Source organism: Stegostoma tigrinum, chromosome 1 (assembly GCF_030684315.1).
Source record: "Stegostoma tigrinum isolate sSteTig4 chromosome 1, sSteTig4.hap1, whole genome shotgun sequence".
Lineage (NCBI taxonomy): Eukaryota > Metazoa > Chordata > Chondrichthyes > Orectolobiformes > Stegostomatidae > Stegostoma > Stegostoma tigrinum.
The window spans coordinates 4,381,224-4,404,043 of NC_081354.1; the positions used below are offsets into that span (position 1 = coordinate 4,381,224).

Consider the following 22,820-nt stretch of genomic DNA (forward strand, 5'->3'; position numbering starts at 1 on the left):
GTATCTCATCAAATTTTTTAGTGTTATGTACTTCAGCTAGATCAGCCCAGACTCTTTTATCTTTAAGGCAATGCAAGCCAATTCTATGCAACCTGTCCTTATAACTTAACACCCTAAACCCTGAAAACAATCTGACATATCTGCACTGCAGTATCAGTTAGGAGTGTGACCTTTCTAAAGAGTGGTGTCTTCAGGTGGGAACACCCCAGGTGGAGCCCACCTAGAGTACATGTAAATGAAACTTAACTTCCTCGCCTTCTTTAACCAAGATCTCTCAAAGCAAAGGCAAACAATTAGGATATCCCAAGGGTGTGAATGGTGCTATATAAATGCAAGATTTTTCACACTTTCAGTATTTTTAAGCTGTTTATTATAATCCTTTGATTTATGAATTTGTTTAAATAACTTAAATTATGAATAGGAGTCCATTCATTCCCTTATTCTACCATTCACTTGTGATCATGGGTGATCTGTATCTTAATTCCAACTACCACATGGTTCTGTAAACACTAATAACTCAACCAATGAAAGGATGCAGAGAGAATGTTTTGCTTCATGGGGACATTGAGAACGAGAAGCCCACGGTTTCAAAATAATGGTTGACCACTTAAAATGGAGGTGAGGAGGAGTTTCTTTTCTCAGCCATCTGTTAGTATTTGAATTCTCTTCCCCAGGCAGCAGCCGTGGCTGGGTCATTCCCTTTATTCAAGGAGAAGCTAAACTGTTTTTTGACTGAGGAGGGAGTCAAAGCTTGCAGGCAATTGGCAAGAAAGTGTAGTTGAGACCACAAACACATCAGCCATAATCTTACCAAGATAATAAAATGTGAGGCTGGATGAACACAGCAGGCCAAGCAGCATCTCAGGAGCACAAAAGCTGACGTTTCGGGCCTAGACCCTTCATCAGAGAGGGGGATGGGGAGAGGGAACTGGAATAAATAGGGAGAGAGGGGGAGGCGGACCGAAGATGGAGAGTAAAGAAGATAGGTGGAGAGGGTGTAGGTGGGGAGGTAGGGAGGGGATAGGTCAGTCCAGGGAAGACGGACAGGTCAAGGAGGTGGGATGAGGTTAGTAGGTAGCTGGGGGTGCGGCTTGGGGTGGGAGGAAGGGATGGGTGAGAGGAAGAACCGGTTAGGGAGGCAGAGACAGGTTGGACTGGTTTTGGGATGCAGTGGGTGGGGGGGGAAGAGCTGGGCTGGTTGTGTGGTGCAGTGGGGGGAGGGGATGAACTGGGCTGGTTTAGGGATGCAGTGGGGGAAGGGGAGATTTTGAAACTGGTGAAGTCCACATTGATACCATATGGCTGCAGGGTTCCCAGGCGGAATATGAGTTGCTGTTCCTGCAACCTTCGGGTGGCATCATTGTGGCAGTGCAGGAGGCCCATGATGGACATGTCATCAAGAGAATGGGAGGGGGAGTGGAAATGGTTTGCGACTGGGAGGTGCAGTTGTTTGTTGCGAACTGAGCGGAGGTGTTCTGCAAATGTCCATCATGACATGTCCATCATGGGCCTCCTGCACTGCCACAATGATGCCACCCGAAGGTTGCAGGAACAGCAACTCATATTCCGCCTGGGAACCCTGCAGCCATATGGTATCAATGTGGACTTCACCAGTTTCAAAATCTCCCCTTCCCCTACTGCATCCCTAAACCAGCCCAGTTCATCCCCTCCTCCCACTGCACCACACAACCAGCCCAGCTCTTCCCACCCACCCACTGCATCCCAAAACCAGTCCAACCTGTCTCTGCCTCCCTAACCGGTTCTTCCTCTCACCCATCCCTTCCTCCCACCCCAAGCCGCACCCCCAGCTACCTACTAACCTCATCCCACCTCCTTGACCTGTCCGTCTTCCCTGGACTGACCTATCCCCTCCCTACCTCCCCACCTACACCCTCTCCACCTATCTTCTTTACTCTCCATCTTCGGTCCGCCTCCCCCTCTCTCCCTATTTATTCCAGTTCCCTCCCCCCATCCCCCTCTCTGATGAAGGGTCTAGGCCCGAAACGTCAGCTTTTGTGCTCCTGAGATGCTGCTTGGCCTGCTGTGTTCATCCAGCCTCACATTTTATTATCTTGGAATCTCCAGCATCTGCAGTTCCCATTATCTCTGAGCCATAATCTTACCGACACTGAAGCAGGTTCAGGAAGCTAAATGGCCTCATGCTTCTCCTATTTCTTACGTTCTAACAAGCTTCGTTTTCTTTGTTATAATGTTTAGTTGTACAGGCTTCTCAACAACCAACCAATATAAATTGCTGTGTCAATGTGTTTCATTCAGTTTTGGTTTGTTACTTGTCACGGTGTAGTTACATGCTGTAGCCACCAGGTGACTCATTCTGAAATTTATGCCACTTCCACGGATATTTTGGCAAAAGCTTGTATTTATCAATGAGCCTAACCCTGAACCACCAGCAGATAATTTGAAATGGTAACTGAGTAAAATACATTGTTAACTTGTAATCTAGGAGCAGGAGGAGTAAACTGTCCCCTCCCAGCTCCACAATCCCCCTAGATAATAAAGTGTGAAGCTGGATGAACACAGCAGGCCAAGCAGCATCTCAGGAGCAGAAAAGCTTTTGTGCTCCTAAGATGCTGCTTGGCCTGCTGTGTTCATCCAGCTTCACACTTTATTATCTTGGATTCTCCAGCATCTGCAGTTCCCATTATCTCCAGCTTTTGTGCTCCTGAGATGCTGCTTGGCCTGCTGTGTTCATCCAGCTTCACACTTTATTATCTTGGATTCTCCAGTATCTGCAGTTCCCATTATCTCCAGCTTTTGTGCTCCTGAGATGCTGCTTGGCCTGCTGTGTTCATCCAGCTTCACATTTTGACCTTGTAGAGATTTGTTAAATCATGAGGGGCGTGGATAGCTAAATAGACAAGGTATTTTCCTGAGGATGCGGGAGTCCAAAACTAGAGGGCATAGGTTTAAGGTGAGAGGGGAAAGATTTAAAAGGGATCTAAGAGGCAACTTTTTATATGCAGAGATTCGTTCTGTATGGAATGAGCTGCCAGAGGAAGCGGGGGAGGCTAGTATAATTACAGCATTTAAAAGGCGTATGTAAAGTAAATGAATAGGAAGGGTTTAGATGGATGTGGGCCAAATGATGGCAAATGGGACTAAATTAATTAAGAATAGCTGGTCACCATGGATGAGTTGGACCGAAGGGTCAGTTTCTATGCTGTACAGCTCAATGACTCTAAAAATAGGATTAGGCCATTCAGCCCCTCAAAACTACACTACTATTCTTCTACACATTTCCAGTCTGCAGCCCATAACCCATGTCTCTACTTTAATTCAGAATTGCATTGATTTCAACCTTGAATATTATCAACGATCCATACTCCACTGCTGTCAAAGGTAGAGAACCACAAAGCCTGGTTGGAAAAAGACAGAAAACAGGAACAGAAGTAGACCATTCACCCCATTGAGCCCATTCTAGCATTCAACATGATTTTGATTGATACTGTATCTCAACATTATATTTTCACTGTCTCCACATAATCCCTGACACCTTTCACCTTTAGATTTCTATTTCATTCTTAAATATATTCAGTGACTTCACCCCCACAGCCCTCTGTAGCAGAGAATTCCATAGAGTCACCACGCTCTGAGTGAAGAAATCTTTCTAATCTCAGCCTGGAATAGCTTCCCTGTATCCTGATACCCTGATCTCTTGTTCTAGAACACCCCAGCAATGGGAGACATTAGCCCTGCATCCAGGCTGTCCAGCCCTGGCATGGTTTTATATGCTTCAATTAGATTCCTTCTTGTTTTTCTAAACTCTAGTGATTTCAGGTCCAGTTGTCCCACACTCTGCTCATAAAACAAACCTGTCATCTCAGGAATCAGTCTTTGCTGTGCTCCGTGTATGACAAGTATTTCTTTTCTAAGGTAATGAGTACACCTGGTGTCAACTCTGTACAGCTGTAGTTAAGGCTTCCTTGCTCCAGTACTTAAACCCTTTTGTAATGAAGACCATTGTGCTATTTGCCTTCCTGACTGCTCGCTGCGTCTGCATGCTTGTTTTCAGTGTCTGGTGGACAAAAACACCAGAGTACCCTTGACAATCAGCATTTCCTAATCTGTCATCATTTAAATCAACCTTACCATTCTGTATTTCCTAACGAAATGAACAACTTCACACCATCTCTATGACTCTGTTAGATACTGCATCTGCCGTACATTTGTCCACTCACTCAACTTGTCCAAATCATCCTGAAGTTTCTTTATGTCCTCTTCACAACACACAACCTCACCTAGATCGGTGCCATCAGCAAACTTGGAAACACTACAACTGGCTTCCTCATCCACACCCAATATATATTGTGAATAACTGGACTCCATGTGCTTATCCTTGTGCTACCCCGCTTGTCATTGTCTTACACTGCAAAACTGACCCATCTATTTCTGCTGTCTCCTGTCTGTTAACCATGCCAGTACATTACCCTGAATCTCATGAGCTTTGATTTTGCCGGCAGACCACTAATGTGGAAGCTTTATCAAAAGCTCTCTGAAAATCCAAATATAACACATCTCGGCATCTCTCTCTGTTCTACTAGTTATGAGCCCAAAGAACTCCAGGAGATCTGGCATCATTTCTTTTTCATAAGTTCATGTTGACTTTGTATAATCCTGAATATCAGTACAGTCAGTACCTTACTTGTTGCAAAGAGCAATATGCAGTTGACAGGATGGCTGGTCTTTGAGAAGTACAGCCTACCTACTTGATATCACACTGGCATCGAAAGTTGTGTGTGTCAGTCAGGCCCACAGTGTGTTGAATTTGTATATACTGGAAGCTACATATTTTAATATATTCAGCTCTATTCTTTGCAAACAGAAATAACATGTTCATGAACTGAATCTGTTTTAACTCGACAAATTAGATGACAGTCATTTGCTGCACCATTTCTTAGGTCAATGCCTAGACGAATCAGTCCCAACCTGCCTGATTTAAAATTTAAACAAACTTGGCAGTTAACCGTCAATCAGTATTAATGGTGCGTTCTCCATGGCAACACCTCTATCAGATAGAATCCACTTTCCAAATAATCAGTACTCTGCTCTCATGGAGTATAACTGTTAGCTTATGTATTAAATGGATATTCTTGTGAATTGTAATGAGTTCAAGGTAAAAAGTTTGATATTAAATGTGCATTTTTCCAGCAACGTTCAAATTCTGTATTGGCCCAACCTTCTCAACCTCTCCTTATATGATAACCAGGGATTCAACCATTTGAACTTTCTCTGAGCTACTTCCAAAGCCTATACATCACTTCTTACGTCCCTCTATGGTGCTTGTGTCTTTTTGTATGTTTTTCTTTTGCCTTTGTTTCCTAATTTCCTACCTATTCTGGAACTGGTGCTTGGGCTTGGAAAGTGTAGAACACACCTGTAGACCAATGGGGAGGTGGAATATAATTCCTGTCCAACTGTAAGCAACTCGACACAACAGTATCAGAATGAGTTAGAAGCTTGAGATCATAGACAAATCTTTAGAGATGTGGCTCAGGCTGCAATGGACATCCACTGTTATACTTTTATAGCCCACCCTCCAAAGTTCCACCCTTTTTCTCCTTCTGGCATTTACTCTAGACTTGGTGTTAAGCGGGGAGGCGATGGCCGAGTGGCATTATTGCTTAGACTGTTAATCCAGAGACCCACGTAATGTTCTGGAGAGTAATAATGGGAACTGCAGATGCTGGAGAATCCAAGATAATAAAATGTGAGGCAGGATGAACACAGCAGGCCCAGCAGCATCTCAGGAGCACAAAAGCTGACGTTTCGGGCCTAGACCCTTCATCAGAGAGGGGGATGGGGTGAGGGTTCTGGAATAAATAGGGAGAGAGGGGGAGGCAGACCAAAGATGGAGAGAAAAGAAGATAGGTGGAGAGGAGAGTATAGGTGGGGAGATAAGGAGGGGATAGGTCAGTCCAGGGAAGACGGACAGGTCAAGGAGGTGGGATGAGGTTAGTAGGTAGGAGATGGAGGTGCGGCTTGGGGTGGGAGGAAGGGGTTGGTGAGAGGAAGAACAGGTTAGGAAAGCAGAGACAGGTTGGACTGGTTTTGGGATGCAGTGGGTGGAGGGGAAGAGCTGGGCTGGTTGTGTGGTGCAGTGGGGGGAGGGGACAAACTGGGCTGGTTTTGGGATGTGGTGGGGGAAGGGGAGATTTTGAAGCTGGTAAAGTCCACATTGATACCATTGGGCTGCAGGGTTCCCAAGGGGAATATGAGTTGCTGTTCCTGCAACCTTCAGGTGGCATCATTGTGGCACTGCAGGAGGCCCATGATGGACATGTCATCTAAAGAATGGGAGGGGGAGTGGAAATAGTTTGCGACTGGGAGGTGCAGTTGTTTATTGCGAACCGAGCGGAGGTGTTCTGCAAAGCGGTCCCCAAGCCTCCGCTTGGTTTCCCCAATGTAGAGGAAGCCACACCGGGTACAATGGATGCAGTATACCACATTGGCAGATGTGCAGGTGAACCTCTGCTTAATATGGAAAGTCAGCTTGGGGCCTGGGATAGGGGTGAGGGAGGAGGTGTGGGGGCAAGTGTAGCATTTCCTGCGGTTGCAGAGGAAGGTGCCGGGTGTGGTGGGAGGGCAGTGTGGAGTCCACTCCCGCACATCCCAGATGTCCAAGTTCTTTAAGGACTGCAACTTTCCCCCGACAGTGGTCGAGAACGCCCTTGTCCGCGTCTCCCGCATTTCCCGCAACACATCTCTCACACTCGCCCCCGCCACAACCGCCCAAAGAGAATCCCCCTCGTTCTCACACACCGCCCCACCAACCTCCGGATACAATGCATCATCCTCCGACATTTCCGCCATCTACAATCCGACCCCACCACCAAGACATTTTTCCATCCCCACCCTTGTCTGCTTTCCGGAGAGACCACTCTTTCCGTGACTCCCTTGTTCGCTCCACACTGCCCTCCCACCCCACCACACCCGGCACCTTCCCCTGCAACCGCAGGAAATGCTACACTTGCCCCCACACCTCTTCCCTCACCCCTACCCCAGGCCCCAAGATGACTTTTCATATTAAGCAGAGGTTCACCTGCACATCTGCCAATGTGGTATACTGCATCCATTGTACCCAGTGTGGCTTCCTCTACATTGGGGAAACCAAGCGGAGGCTTGGGGACCGCTTTGCAGAACACCTCCGCTTGGTTCGCAATAAACAACTGCACCTCCCAGTCGCAAACTATTTCCACTCCCCCTCCCATTCTTTAGATGACATGTCCATCATGGGCCTCCTGCAGTGCCACAATGATGCCGCCTGAAGGTTGCAGGAACAGCAACTCATATTCCGCTTGGGAACCCTGCAGCCCAATGGTATCAATGTGGACTTCACCAGTTTCAAAATCTCCCCTTCCCCCACCACATCCCAAAACCAGCCCAGTTCGCCCCCTCCCCCCACTGCACCACACAACCAGCCCAGCTCTTCCCCTCCACCCACTGCATCCCAAAACCAGTCCAACCTGTCTCTGCCTCCCTAACCTGTTCTTCCTCTCACCCACCCCTTCCTCCCACCCCAAGCCGCACCTCCATCTCCTACCTACTAACCTCATCCCACCTCCTTGACCTGTCCGTCTTCCCTGGACTGACCTATCCCCTCCCTACCTCCCCACCTATACTCTCCTCTCCACCTATCTTCTTTTCTCTCCATGTTCGGTCCGCCTCCCCCTCTCTCCCTATTTATTCCAGTTCCCTCCCCCCATCCCCCTCTCTGATGAAGGGTCTAGGCCCGAAACGTCAGCTTTTGTGCTCCTGAGATGCTGCTTGGCCTGCTGTGTTCATCCAGCCTCACACTTTATTATCTCTAATGTTCTGGAGGCCCGGGTTTGAATCCTGCCACAGCACATGGTCGGATTTGAATTCAATAAAAATTGAGAGTCTAATAATGACTGTGAATCCATTCTTGATTGTTGTGGAAAATCCCATCTGACTCACTAATGTCTTCAGGGAATGAAAATCTGCTGCCCTTACCTGGTCTGGCCTACATGTGATTCCAGACCCACAGCAATGTGGTTGGCTTTTAACTGTCCTCTGGTTAGTTAGGAATGGGCAATAAATATTAGCCTCACCAGCAATGCCTCGTCTCCTATGAATGAATTTAAAAATAACAAGAGCTACCCTGTGACCTTGCTGTACATGCTGTTCTGGTCTCCGTAGTCTCAGGAATCCCCTTGCAATCCTGTTGGAACGTGTTAGTTGTTCTACTCTAGCACAGGGAAAGTTGTGCCTATTTGAGCCACTCTGCACCCTTTTACAGAAACAGAGGGGGACACTGCCTGAGGCAAGATATGAGATGCTTAGATAAAGTGTGATCAGCGTCACTGGCCCTCCCTCGCCAATCCCTTTGGAATTTTAATCTCCATCTGTAAGTGAGTCAAAGCTTTCCATTGTGTTTTGTTCAGAATCTATTCCCTCAGAAGGGTGTTGGTCACATGCCTGAGACTCCACACAATCTGTGTGGATACTGGTACGTAGGATCCTGTTCACTCTGGTTACAACAGCAGCTGCCCAGGCAGAAGAAACTCTTGCTGGGTCATAGCTTATTTTAAACTGATTAACACCTCTGCTGAAACAGCAGGAGTGAGGAGGTTGGGGTGGGGGCTGGGAGAGAGACCTCAGATATGTTCACTGGAGCATTTGTACATTAAATTCTCCGTTGAGTCATCGTGAGGCTTGCATCTTTTAGTCAGTAAGATAACCAAACTCTCCTGGGTCTCGCTCTCAGCCTGACCATGCGCCCAATTCCAGCACAGGCAAAATGGTACCTAACCATGAACCCCCTCCTCCTGTGCTGGCATCTCTCTGTGAAGATGGGACGGTTGGATTTTAGTCAGGGAAGAGTGAGTACCAACCTGGCAATGATGGACCAAATAGCCTCTCTGTACCATTGTGTGGCGATTATGGGCTCATGAGTCTGGAGTCAGGCTCAGGCGCACATCCTTCTGACTGCCCAGATGGCACTGCGGTCCCTGACATCTGTGACTTCATTTAAATACCGCCTGCTCCATGCGGAGGGAAGGGAGTAGGGAAGTGGGGGAGATGCTATTTATAATAGCCTGTGGGACAGGGGAGCTGCCATCACCAGGGATATGCCAATCAATCAACATCGAGTCATACAGCACGGAAACAGACCCTTCGGACCGACCAGCCCATGCCAACCATTATCCCAAACTAAACTAGTCCCACCTGCCACCTCCTGACCCATTCCCTCCAAACAATTCTTATTCAAGCACTTATCCAAATGTCTTTTAAATGTTGTTACTCTACGCACATCCACCACTTCCTCAAACCACTGTTTGCCCCCTTGTCTTTTTTAATTCTTTCTCCCCTCACCTTAAAAATAACATGTTTACAAAGTGCTTTAAAATGCAGATTTTCATATTTTTACAATATTTTATCATATCTTGATCCGTAATATGTGACCTTTAATAATTATGTAATGAATGTTGCTTTTGCTAGCATCCAGGGTCACATTAATTTTCAGGGATGAAGATCGTTTGGAAAATGCTGACTTTGGGCCCAGTGCAGGGGAGGAAATGACGGAGGGATAAGATTGAGAATGCAGTCCGTACTGTAGTGGGAGCAGTGCAGGACCATCAAAAAGTTGTGGGGCTGTGGAAGCTTACATTAAACAAAAGTGAAATACTGAGGTTGTTGCAAATTTGAAATTCGGAACCGAAAATTGCTGGAGACGTCACTCAGTAGCGTCTGTGGGGAGGCAGGAACAGAGTTACCGCTTCAGGTCAATGGTCTTTCAGATCTGGGAAAGGGTGGAGACTGAACATTTCATAAATGAGTTTGGAAATCGGGAAAAGTGGGGAGGGGAGGGAAGGAGCCATTAAAAACCAAAAGGGATCATGGTGAAAGACATAAAAGGATAACCATTTGATAGTACAGATCTCGAATATTGCTGAAAAAACATTTTGATGAGGCTTGTTTCTTGTACTTATCAGGACATTTGCAAGGATGCAAATTTTTAAAGGAAATCACACTTTGTATTGTACGGGAAGAGAGTGCTGATTGTTTGGTGATTTAGACTCTGATTGGTAGTGACATTGTCATGGAAAATACACCATTTAGCTAACAAAGTGTGGAGCTGGGTCAACACAGCAGGCCAAGCAGCATCTTAGGAGCAGAAAAGCTGATGTTTCAGGCTTTCTGATAAAGGCTCTAGGCCCGAAACGTCAGCTTTTGTGCTCCTAAGATGCTGCTTGGCTTGCTGTGTTCATCCAGCTCCACGCTTTGATATCTCGGATTCTCCAGCTCCACACTTTGTAATCTTTGGCAAAATGTGTATTTTCCTTCAGTAAAACTGGAAAGGAGATGATAATGGGACAGTTAAAGAAACAAAGGGTAGGGCCAGAAGACATAAATATTTAGAGCAGAATCATCATCAGTCCCCACCTGAAACAATGGGAGGGATGCTTACAATCTAAAGTTGTTGAATTAATCAATTATCCTTAGACAGCATGTTCCAAACCCACAACCACCTCCGTCTCAAAGGAGAAAACCAGCAGATATATGGGAACACCATCCCCTGCAAATTAGCCTCCAAGCCAGTCACCACCCTGACTTAGAAATATATCACCATTCCTTCACTGTCACTGGATCAAAATCCTGGAATTCCCTCCCTAAGGGCATCGTAGGTCTACCTACAGTACATGGACTTGGTGGTTCAATAAGGCACCTCACCCCCACCTTCACAAGGGCAACTAGGGCAATAAACACTGGACCCAGACAGTGACTCCCACATCCAAGTGGATCAAAAAAATGTTCACGGTGGTGGCTGGTAATGTGCACACAATGAGACATGTTCCTCAAGATTATGCCTCTCTTTGATTACGTGAAACACAATAATTAGGGGCAAGAACAGGCCCTTCAGCCCCTCAGGCTTGCTCAGTCATTCAGAGAAGTTCACGGCTGATCATTTGTGCCCTCATCATCACATTCCTGCCCATCCTCTGATAGTCATCGACTGCCTTGTTAATCAAAAATCTACCTACCTCTGTCTTGTAATTGCTCAGTGAGCCTGCCTGTTTCATTGTTGTGTGTTCTCCCGTTTGCAGCAAAAGTTGCAAAGTGTAGCCAGGATTAGTGGGCTACAGTCAGCATGTTCAGCTGGATAACGAATGCTCCTTCCTCACCCAGCTAGTCTGGTTTCGGCATTAGCTGTTGGCTCAGAGATAGGAACTGTCTGTCACTAGGCTGCCTAAACTACATCAACACAACTCCTTTTCACTGCTCGGGTGAAACGTTGAGAGTTCACCTTGTGCCCGACCTTAAAAGTTGCTTCAAACATTCATCGCCACCCCTCCCCAATCCCACCCTCATGCCCACCAACCCATTCCCATCACCCCAGCCCTGTAAGATTGTGGGGATGAAAAGTGGAAGTTTTCTATAACAGACAATCAACAAGATCAACTCAGGTAGAAATTTTGAAAACCCAACTTGTCAGATTTCTCAGGGTTTGGGGTTAGAGAATGCAGAAGCTTTGTTATGTGTCTAAATTCCCCATCACCACTATGTTGATCTGCTGCCAGAAATGGAGTGAGTTTTGTTTACTTTGCCATGGGAACCCAGGTCTCTGCCAGCTCGTGGCTTCCCACATGTTGATGATAGCTCACTATTTAATGGACTTACTCATCTTCCTGATAAAGGTCACTCTTCATGTTGACCACAATCAAAGATAGCAGCAAAGAGAAGCAGAGATTTCAAGTGACAGGAGGATAAATTTTCAAGATTATGGGGTAAGGGTGTGGGAGGGAACTAGGTGAATTGCTGTTCCAGAAAGCTAGCACAGATACAGAGTCAAATGACCTCTTTTTGTTCTGTAACCTACAAAAATCAGTTGAGAAGATCAAAATCAATAGAGAAGACAAGAAAGAAAGAAATTAAGACAGAATCTCCTAGACGTAAATGATCAAAATATGCAGAGGTTCCAAAAGGTGACAGGACAAATTGACATGGCTGTGTTGTTTAGAAAAATATAAGTATATGGTTCTCTGTACTTTGTAAATAGAATACTAAAGTAAATCAGATGTGCTAATTATATATAGCATGTTGCTTACACCACAGTTAGCCTCTTGCATTTAAATCTGGACGCCACAATTGAGGATAACAAAGTGTGGGGCTGGATGAACACAGCAGGCCCAGCAGCATCTCAGGAGCACAAAAGCTGATGTTTCAGGCCTAGACCCTTCATCAGAAAAGGGGGATGGGGAAAGGGTTCTGAAATAGATAGGGAGAGAGGGGGAGGCAGACCGAAGATGGATAGAGGAGAAGATAGGTGGAGAGGAGAGTATGGGTGGGGAGGTAGGGAGGGGATAGGTCAGTCCAGGGAAGACGGACAGGTCAAGGGGGGCGGAATGAGGTTAGTAGGTAGGAAATGGAGGTGCGGCTTGAGGTGGGAGGAAGGGATAGGTGAGAGGAAGAACAGGTTAGGCAGGCGGGGACGAGCTGGGCTGGTTCCTGCCTGCCTAACCTGTTCTTCCTTTCACCTATTCTTTGGCCTGCTGTGTTCATCCAGCCCCACATGTTGTTATCTTGGATTCTCCTGCATCTGCAGTTCCCATTATCTCTGGCCACAATTGAGAAGCAGTGTTAAGGCATTGAAGAGAGGGCACTTGAATGGTTTTAGAAATGAGAGATTTCTGTGATGTGAAGAGGCCACAAAAGCTGGGATTGCTTGCCTGAGTGCAAAGGAAGTTTGGGAGAGATTTAAGATAGCAAAATATGTAACTGGATGAACACTTTGTTATCTTGGGAGAGATTTAAGACAGGCTTCAAGATTATTGCGGGATTTTGATCGATTTAACAGGGAGAAAGCATTTCCATTGGCAAGGGATTCAGAGAATACAGATTGAGGGTAATAAAGTTGATAAGTGCTGGAGAAACTCAGTGGCTCTGCAGCATTTGTGGAGAGAAAAACACAGGTAGTGATGCAAGACCAATAGTTTGTTCATTTGCTGAGGTTTGAAGAAGAGTTTGGTTGGGCTCAGAATTAACTCTGTTCCTCTCCACAGACGCTGCCAGATTCTAACAGCACTTTTGGTTTATTTTTATTTCAGGTTTCCTGTATCCGCAGTGTTTTGCTTTTGTTTTGCAAATTTGCGGTAATTGGCAAAAGATCCTGAGGGGAGAGAGAATCAGATTTTTCTTTTTTCCTCAGTAAGTTATTCTGATCTGGAACACGCTGCCTGAAAGGGTGAAGTAATCAGATTCAGTAGGAACTTTGGTGAATTGGATAAGCACTTGGAAAAATGTTCAAAGTTTTGAGGATAAAGCAGGGAGAATGAGGTTTAATCAGGAAGTTCTTTCAATGAGCCAGCACATGCACACTGGGCTGAATGGCTTCCATCTGTGCTGAATAGCTTCCATGATTGTATAGACTTCCAAACAGGTACTTTCTATAATTAACCATAAAGTATAAATAGATTGCTTTGTCTTATTTATAGCGGTTAAGATGCATTTTCAAACATAAATAAAACAATGTAAAATATGAGACTAATTCTGATATTATCTGTATTTATTCAGGAGGAGACGTGACTGAAGAATGTTGTATGAAGACTGCTTTATAATGCAAAACAACTTCTTAAAACTTCCTTAGGATTTTCCTGTTCTCAAATGTAGTTGTGCGTGTTTAATATAAGTTCTTTACTATTCAAAGAAACAAGCGACATTTATTTGGCAGCATGTATAAATATTTTATGCCAGAGCATTCAATGCCCTTTAATTTTAACTACTGACAACACTAGACGACTGTGCATCTGCTCATCATTTCAATATTAAAGATGATAACTGGTTTGTCATTGTAGTGAATCTTGTGCATGACAGCACTTTGATGGTGGAAGAGTTGATAGCAATGAGTCACAGATAAACTAATATTTGACTTTGAGGCATTGAGGAATAATTCAGTGACCCTGTTTGAATTTGAGCCAGAGCACTCAAGAAAATATTATTCACAAGCAAGCCCTAACTTTCTCTCTAATGAACTGTGACATAGGTCATTCAGTGAAGGATAATATTACCAAGTGTGCAGCCAATCCATCTGTTACATACCTCAATTCAAACTTTATTAAAGGTTTAAGCTGCAAAAGCCTCTTGTAATAGAGCTGTGCAAAGCAAAAAAAAAGTATCTAACCAACAGAATAGTTTGTCCTGGTTTTAGATTTCATGTTTTATTTGATTCAAACTTTCTGACTCCTGGTAGGTCTAGATGGCTGTTTCCCTGTGATTTTGTGACAGTAGCAATGCAGGTGAATGTGATTTAGCCTGACTACTTTTTTTTAAGCAAAGCGAAGACTTGAATAAAGTAAAGCAGATGGTTCCTTGAAGTGCTCCATATTCGCTCTGTAACTGTTAGTTATTGTAAGTACATCCATTGGTTAACTAATACCAGATGGAGTATAGACCTGAAGGTGGTAATGACCGTTACCTATAATGATAGTTACAACTTGCAGCTCTTTGCATTTTATTTCATATGCTCTGGCATAGTATCAGCCAATTACACATTATATGACCAACATTATTCATGGCTATTGCACAATGGAGTCTCACCATCGGGGTGCATTTCCAAAATATTCTTTAAAATTAACAAATGGGAAATCTGGCAACATGCGCTTGCTGTTTCCTGAAGCATGTCCCTTGGGTGCCCTGGCGGAAACGTAAACATCAAAAATCTGATTGTTGCACCCTACTACCATCAGTCAGATTCTGCACCCTAACATCAGGAATTCTGAGTGGTGCTTTCAACTAAATTCAGGAGCAAATAACAGGCATAATCTAGTGAGAGGTGACTTGTAATTTTATGGGACAGGACTGTCCGAGTTCCTTAATTTCAGTGGTGTGTGGAGATGATACTCTCTGGTTTGTTATAGAAGGTCCTGGTGCTATGTCAATCCTGTTTACAATTGCTACAATTCTCAGGGTTTCTAGCAAGACCAATTGCACTTCTACACTGCAGGCAGAACTAATCTGTTACTGAACCAACAAAAAGACAGATTTTTACTTCTTTTTAAGATGAGTGTTTTAAAGGTATTCAATGACCTGCACTGCCCAGTTGTAACAGTCACCTCTGGGGTAAGCACTGAATTCTGAAGCATTTGCTGATCTCATTCTAATTGTGGTGTTAATGATGACTGCAGCAGGCCTGTGCTGAAAGTTGGATTATTGGGATTTTTGCACAGTTTCTGTTAAAGTAAAACAGTTTCATTGTTTCATGTCGGAACAGACTTCTCCGACACTCTACAGGGGAGGAGGTATCGTAGAAAACTTAAATCACCTTTGCTGATTAATTTCATTCATTTTACTTTGAGTGGATTTCTGAACAAGTGTTAACAAGAAATGCAAGTACTGTGTGGAGGCACCAAAGATCTCAGCCATGCAACCCAAGTAAGGTGGTAATGCATTTTCAAGAACTTTGGGCAGTTGTCTAGCAAACCTTTCCAATCAGTGAAAATCTGATTTAATATTAGCGAACATCTGATTAAAGCAGAGGTTTGCTGGAATGCTAAACAAAGGTGAGAAATTTTAAGCTGTGCTCAAAAGTTCAGAGAAACCATGATAATTTGATTGAAAAGAAGTTTTCAAAATTTGAAGGCTGTGGATAGAGTAATGAATGAGTAACTATTTTTTTTGTACAGTGCGTCATCATAATTGGGGAAATTGAGAATGAAAGGATGATGGAAGCAAATTCAATAATGACTTTCAAAAGGGAATAGGAAATGTGCTTGGAAGGGGCTAATTTGTGGGTCAGTGAGGGATCAGAAGGGGTATTGGGACTAACTGGAGAGGTCTGTCAAAGGGTAAAGAAATTGAACCAAATAGTCTATTTTTTCACATCATTCTAAAATTCCAACTCAACTTGTTGATTTGCTCACTTCTGATTGTTCAAAATGTCACCGTCAATGCAAACTAGGAAAATGAAGTCCGTGTGTACATATGGACCCCATGGACCCTGCTCAATATCTCAGTATCTTCAAATGACCCACATTGCTAAAGAGAAATGAATACAGTTTGGAAATATTTCATTACCCCATATTTCCGCGGATGGGTTTGAACAACCTCCAAAACAGTTACTCCCAAACTGGAAACAGGATAGGTTCTGGCCCAGGGTTTGTCAAAAATTCAAAAGTCTCATTCTAACCATCAATATATACAACATCAAAAATAAAAGTGTTGCCACAGAAGGTGTCAATCAGAGGTCCCAGTTTAGACACATTAAGGGTAAAATTCACTCGTGTTCCTGAAAGAGAATCGTTGTTTCTTCGTAATCTGCAGGAAGTTTGGAGCATGCTGTTTCTAAGATTGCAAACCCCTAATATCATATTAATTTTGATAGGAAGGAGGTGAGCTCTGCAGTAACTCATACTATCACTGAGCCAGGAGCCAGTGTGAATTTTAGTGGGAAAAAGGGGAAATTGTTCAGTATCAACACAAGTCTGTTCAGATGCTGTCTCTGCTGTCTCAACACATTCTCTGCCCCAAAAAACACCAGCTACATGAACTCACAGAAGATGGTGGTCTTGCCCTTTTGGATTATAGAGCCCATTGAGCTAAATCAGGGTTTACGTGAAATTATATTCTCATTCCCATTGGAATTCCTGCAAATAAAAGGATGTAGTTTTAAATGAAAATGTATTACTGTAACATTTTTTAAACAATACTGCACCAGCAGGTGTTCCTGCAGGACCTGGCTGCCAGATGCTGATGAGTTTCCATTCATTTGTGAATCCAAACAACTGGATGTGTTCTTAACTCTTGGTGGATGGGGAAAGGGCGATTTTTCTGCATCTTTCAAATTGGTTGTGTGCAGCAATTACGGGGAAAAAGACAAACTGGAGTCCCATGCCTGATTTCCATCCACCACGTTTAAACAGAGAGAAAATTAACTGAGTCCTTTACGAGTAACAGTCTGATCTGCTTGATATTCTCTTTCATTCTGACTTACTCCAGGCAATCCACCAGGGAACAGGGCAAGAGAAATCTTCTTGAGCCTGAAATGATTTTGAAGAGAAAGCTGTCTGCACTGGACCATCTTTAATTCCCTTCTTTACAGATTAATACCACAACTAAAGATTTGTAATGCAATAGAGTAATCAGCTCTGAAGAAATTGCAGCGTGCACTTTCAGTCTGGTATCAAATATGTGTTCTGAAATGTTAACTGTAATTCAGGGTTCACAAGCTGCTAAGGCTGCAACTGTGTTAAAAATTATTTGATTTTCAGATGAGTCATTATTTTCTCCTTTTCCATTGCCTTGGTTAGTATTGTGTCTTATTTTATTGAATGAGAGGTCAGTAACTCAATTGCTGTCAAGTACATGTCAATGGCACCTTCCTGGGTTGGCCACACTATGTACATTGGCATAACTGTGGATGCCGGAAATCTGAGACAAACAAAAACAGAAATTACTGCAGAAACTCAGCAGGTCTAGCAGCATCAATGGGGAGAGAATAAGCGTTAACGTTTCAAGTCCAGCATGACTGTCCAGACTGCACTCGAACATTAACACTTTCTCTGTCCATACATGCTGCCAGACCTGCTGAGTTTCTCCAGTATTCTCTGTCTGTTCTGTTGCACCAACACTGAACATTGTGAGAAAAAATTACTGCAGATGCTGAAAACAGAACTGAAATCAAAAATGCCTGAAATCGCAGGGGCTCAGGCAGCACCTATGGAGAGGGAGGAAGCTAACGCTTCGAGTCTGGACTACTCTTCATCAAAGCTGACCAAGCTCTAATGAACAGTCACCTAGACCTGAAATGTCAGTTTGCTGTTTGTCCATGGATGCTGCCTCATCCATTGTGATTCCCAGAATTTTTTTGTTTTCTGAACATTGTAATGCATGCATTGTACGTGCACCTAATTTCACATAGCCAAGCGTTCCACCCACAGTGTCTACTGTTTACACTGTTTCAATATGTCAGATGTATATTGTAAAAAGCATGTTCACAGTAGGTGTAAAGATGGTCTGAGTTATGTTTGACAGAGATGTAAAGGAATCCTGTATTGAATAAGAACCACTGAGTTACTATTGTATCTAGCTCTGTGGGAATTGAAGACAGATCCCAATTCAAAAGAGCAATTGTTGGTTGAAGCATTGGCTGGCTGTCAGGATTAGTGTGAAGTTGAAGCGGGAGCGGAGCAAAATGTGGAACACAGAAATGAGGTTGAGAAAGATCCTCAAAACTGAGGATAAAATATTGTAAAGATACAGTGTTCATCAGGAAATTGCACTAGTCAAGTGTTGCACATAGGGAAAGTATTTTATAACTGTGTTAATAAATGGAGGACTGTTTCTTATTTCTTCATAATGTCAAATATGGAAGCAATGTGCAGGCCAATATTGTAATGGATTTGCCAAATAAAAATGATGTAATTTTCCAGTGAACAGTTGTGTGTGGCATGGCTTTTCCTTTAAAATGTTTTTTTTGGTAGATTAGAGTTTAGGATCAGATATATTAAAATATTTACTATTACGTAGCCCACTAAATACCAGCCAGCTCACCAAGACTCTCAACAGCCATTTCAAAACTTCTCATCTCTACTATTGAGATGGACAAGGGCAGCAATACATAGGAACACAACCCCCTGCAAGTTCCTCTACGAACCACTCACCCTCCCGACTTGGAAATATATCACCGTCATTCCTTCGATGTCGCTGGGTCAAAATCCTGGAACGAACTCCCTCTGGGCGTACCTACACCCCAAGAACCGCAGGGATGCATGTGGTAGCTCACAATAACCATGATATCAAGGGACGATTAGTTTCTGCAGTCATCTCTTTGTTTGTTTCAGGCATTCAGGAATTTCATAAATTACCGTTATAATCACCCGAACAGTACCTGCGTTGGTGTTCGTTCTGTTCAATCCTAAACCTCCCAAATCCAGCTGTTTACTGAAGCTGGGGTGGGGGTATAGGAAGATCTCATAAAATGAAGTGAGTGGTCTGCTCACATTCCCGCCCAGCCTTGAACATCTCCCCTATTCCCATGGGCAGAGAATGATCCAAGCAGACCACTTAAACTTGAGCCCTTTAATGGCCCTTTCTATAGAGACAGAGAAGGAAGCAAGGCAGGAAATCTTTCAGTTTTCACTGCACAGTCCAATGTCAGGCACAAGTTGAAGCTGCTTAGGGGCACAGGGTTGGGTTCAGTGCTACTCTCAGCAACTGCTCCTAGTCCAGGCAATGGTCATGGCTCGGTTCTGATGCTGCTAGGGCTGAAGGTTTGCTGGCTCGAATCAGATTGTCTTCTGGATGTTGACATCTCACTCTGAATTAATGAAAGCTGCCCCTTGGCATAATAAACCTACAGGGTTTCAGCTGGCTGGAGCGGGGTGCACATTTTAGTCATGGAGTGAGGGAGCATCATGGAATACAAACCCCCCTCGTCCCATAAATCTAACCCTTGTCCCCTCCATAGGGGAGCAATGAGGCTTATCACTGCTTCTTTCAATCAACGCAGATTCTGTTGAAATAAGAATGTAGAAGTCAGTTCAGGTCAGAGTGAAAGTTATATTGAAGGTACCAAGCTTGGGATCATCTGTTTTAGAATTCACAGCAGGTGTCTGAAGAATTAACATGTTATACTGTAAACTGAAAGGTGAGAATGACAGCTACAGAAACAGAAGCCAAGTCGATACTTGAAACTGCTGAACCCACAACTTGCAAGGATCTGAATTCTATCTTTGAAAAGCAATTTCCTGCCAAAAGGCATGATTCTATTAAAGTGGACCTGTAGTGGTTTATTATTGTGGTCCACAATGCTGAGGTGAAGCTTTTCACACTTCTGGGAAAGCCTAAGATAAGGAGACATAATCTTAAAATCCGAGCCTGGCCCTTCAGGAGTTAGGAACCACTGCTTCACTGGAAACATGGTAGAAATGTGACTCTCCCTCACACGTAGCAGAAGCAGTAGGTGCTAATTTATTTAATGATTTTAAATTTGAGATCAATATGTTTTTGCTAGTAAAGGTTATGAAGGGAATATGAAGCCAATGCTGGTACATGGAGTTAGATCACAGATCAGCCACAATAAACTCTCTGTCTCAGCACGGTCCTGATTCCCAGCATTCCCAACCTCGAGGTGAAGCCTGGTGCGTTTTGGGTTGGAAGTACTGTTATTCTGAAATCATATTTCCCTATTTTTCTAACTTATTGCTGGACTTGTTATTTATTTCTTTCCCTAAGAATTTGTTCTTAAGAATCTGTATCTAGGTACATTGGCACCTAGGATGGTGCCATAAATAACGACTTGTAAACTTTACACATACATGTGACAATAAAGCTAATTCTAATTATAATGATCTCATTGAATAGCAGGAAAGGCCTTAAGGAATGAATAGCCTCCTCCTGTTCCTATGTTACTATTTTTCCAACCAGCTTTTTTCCATAAGTAATTGCAAAATGACTTCTTTCTTGTAAATGAAAAATTAATTTCAGCACAGATAAGTGAGGTGGCAGCAGGAACAAGGAGGGCACATGCTCTCTCTTTTGTAGGTGGGCTGTTGTAAGGAGGTAGGCTAGGTGGTTAGTAAACAGAGTGATAGTGACAGTGTGGGTTCAGTTCCTATGCCAGCTGAAGTTATCATAAAGCGTTTTCCTTAAACTCTCTCCTCACCTGAGGCATGGTGACCCTCAGGTTAAACTACCACCTATATAATAAAATGTGAGGCTGGATGAACACAGCAGGCCCAGCAGCATCTCAGGAGCACAAAAGCTGACGTTTCGGGCCTAGACCCTTCAGTCCCTCTTCCACACCTACACAGGCCCCAAACCCCACCTCTTTCTCCGTTACCGTAACGGAGGAAGAGGTGGGGTTTGGGGCCTGTGTAGGTGCAGAAGAGGGACTGAAGGGTCTAGGCCCGAAACGTCAGCTTTTGTGCTCCTGAGATGCTGCTGGGCCTGCTGTGTTCATCCAGCCTCACATTTTATTATCTTGGATTCTCCAGCATCTGCGGTTCCCATTATCACTAAACTACCACCTGTTGTCTCTTGCTAATGACAGAGCAGCCCTATTGTCTAATAAGATTGTCATTGAGCTGCTCCAATTTCTCTCTTCACAGATGCTGCCAGATGTGCTGAGTGATTCCAGAGAGTTTCTGTTTTTATATCAGATTTGCAGCATCCACAGTATTTTGTTTCACTGTGGGCTAACACACAATTCCAGTTATCTCACAAGTCAGCACTGAATGCTTTAATTTGCTTTATCATGTGAGATTAACATAATAAATAAAACTATTTTTGTCTTTTTTTCCTCATAACAAGTGCCCAGCAACGTACCTTGGACAGATGCAACAATATCATTTGTGCATTTGACACATTTATCAACTAAATTTGATACAAAACATTTCCAATCTTTCAAAAGCACAGTCTGCTCCAGTCATTGAAAGATAGATTTTCATTTGTGTAGCACCTTTCATGACCTCAAGATGTCCCAAACAATTTTAATGACGTACTTTTTGAGAAGGGTAGCCATTGTTGCAGGAAAAGCCAGAACCAATTTTCACACAGCAATGTCCCACTGACTGCAAAGTAAAAGGATCAGATTTAATGGTAGTGATTGGGGGATAAATATTGGTCAGGCTTTGGTGAGAGGATTTCTGTTTATCTTTGAATTAGTTGATCTGTTACATTTACCTGAGGGGACAGACTGGGTTTTAGACTCAGTTTAACATCTAGCTTGAAAGACAGCACTCTTGACAATGTAGCATTCCCGCAGTGCTACTGGGAATGTTAGCCCAGAATATTGTGTCGTTGGAGGAAGTGTTGAAGATATCTTGGAAACTTATTTTGGCATATGATCCACCGGCCACAACCAGCCTTCCCTTTCCGAGGAAACACAGTGCTACTGATGACATTTTACAAACTTTGTAACCAAAAGTGTGTGATCAGCTCCAATAAAATGTTCTACAATTCATTACCAGTCAGAACACCTTCTGAAAAAAGCCCTGATGCCTGTTATAGATACCGGTCCAGTTGACAGATGGTAAAGATGTTGCACAAATCTGAAATAATTTTGCTTAGTCTACAATACAAACCATCACTGGCCATGTTGGCAGATGGCACCAGGGATATTCAAGGCAGCAGTATCTATCGCAGAGATCCTGACATTGCACTGAAGATAGGTTACAAAACAGTTCTTCATTTGTGCCTTGAAACTTACTGTGTGTTAACACTGCCAAAGTTAAAATGAATTGAGAAGTCTTTAATTGGACATCTGGAGGGGATAATTTGGCTCCATCCAGATCTTTAATGCTATTTCAGTGCCATTTTCTACAGTGAAGCTGTGCGTTTTAGGTTTAATGTTGAAAAAGTTGCAAAGTATCTGATAGGAAATTATTCACAGTGGCATTTTAGTCCAACCCAAATTCACTTGAAAATACATTGCACAAAATGCTTTGGTTATTATTTGGTATTAGCAATTCTCACAAAAATAGCCCACTTTGAGTATGCACGTACTGCTGACATCATTCACAGTAATTTCCCTCTGCAGGGCAGTGAGGGGGAGTTGGCCTGGCTTGCCCCTGATACAAAGATCCCTGTTGAAGTTTGCAACACTGAGAAAATAATGCATTTGGAGGTCTGCGGAAGTACCTACAGTGGAACCTTGCTGGAGATTTCAGCAGCAGTAGCAGTCCACATGGACTGCCAGACGAACAATCTGGATGCCCTTAGAAAGGAGGGACACTGCAGCCTTTGACCGGCTCTTTTGACACCCTTATCTTTCCAGGGTCATAACCCAATGCCCTGGTAGCCTTTACTGCCGCCAAGCTCAGGGAAGGTAAGACTGATTAGAC

General features: G+C 43.8%; 1 protein-coding gene across 1 annotated transcript in view; it reads left to right on the plus strand.

The window, feature by feature from the left end:
• LOC125460038 (uncharacterized protein C4orf54-like) overlaps window positions 1-18,411 on the plus strand; it is a 32,321-nt gene extending 13,910 nt beyond the window's left edge. The window contains exon 3 of the mRNA XM_048547104.2: window positions 13,555-18,411. The gene's annotated coding sequence lies outside the window, so the exon portion shown is untranslated. The remainder of the gene's footprint in view (window positions 1-13,554) is intronic.
• The last annotated feature ends 4,409 nt before the right edge of the window (window positions 18,412-22,820 follow it).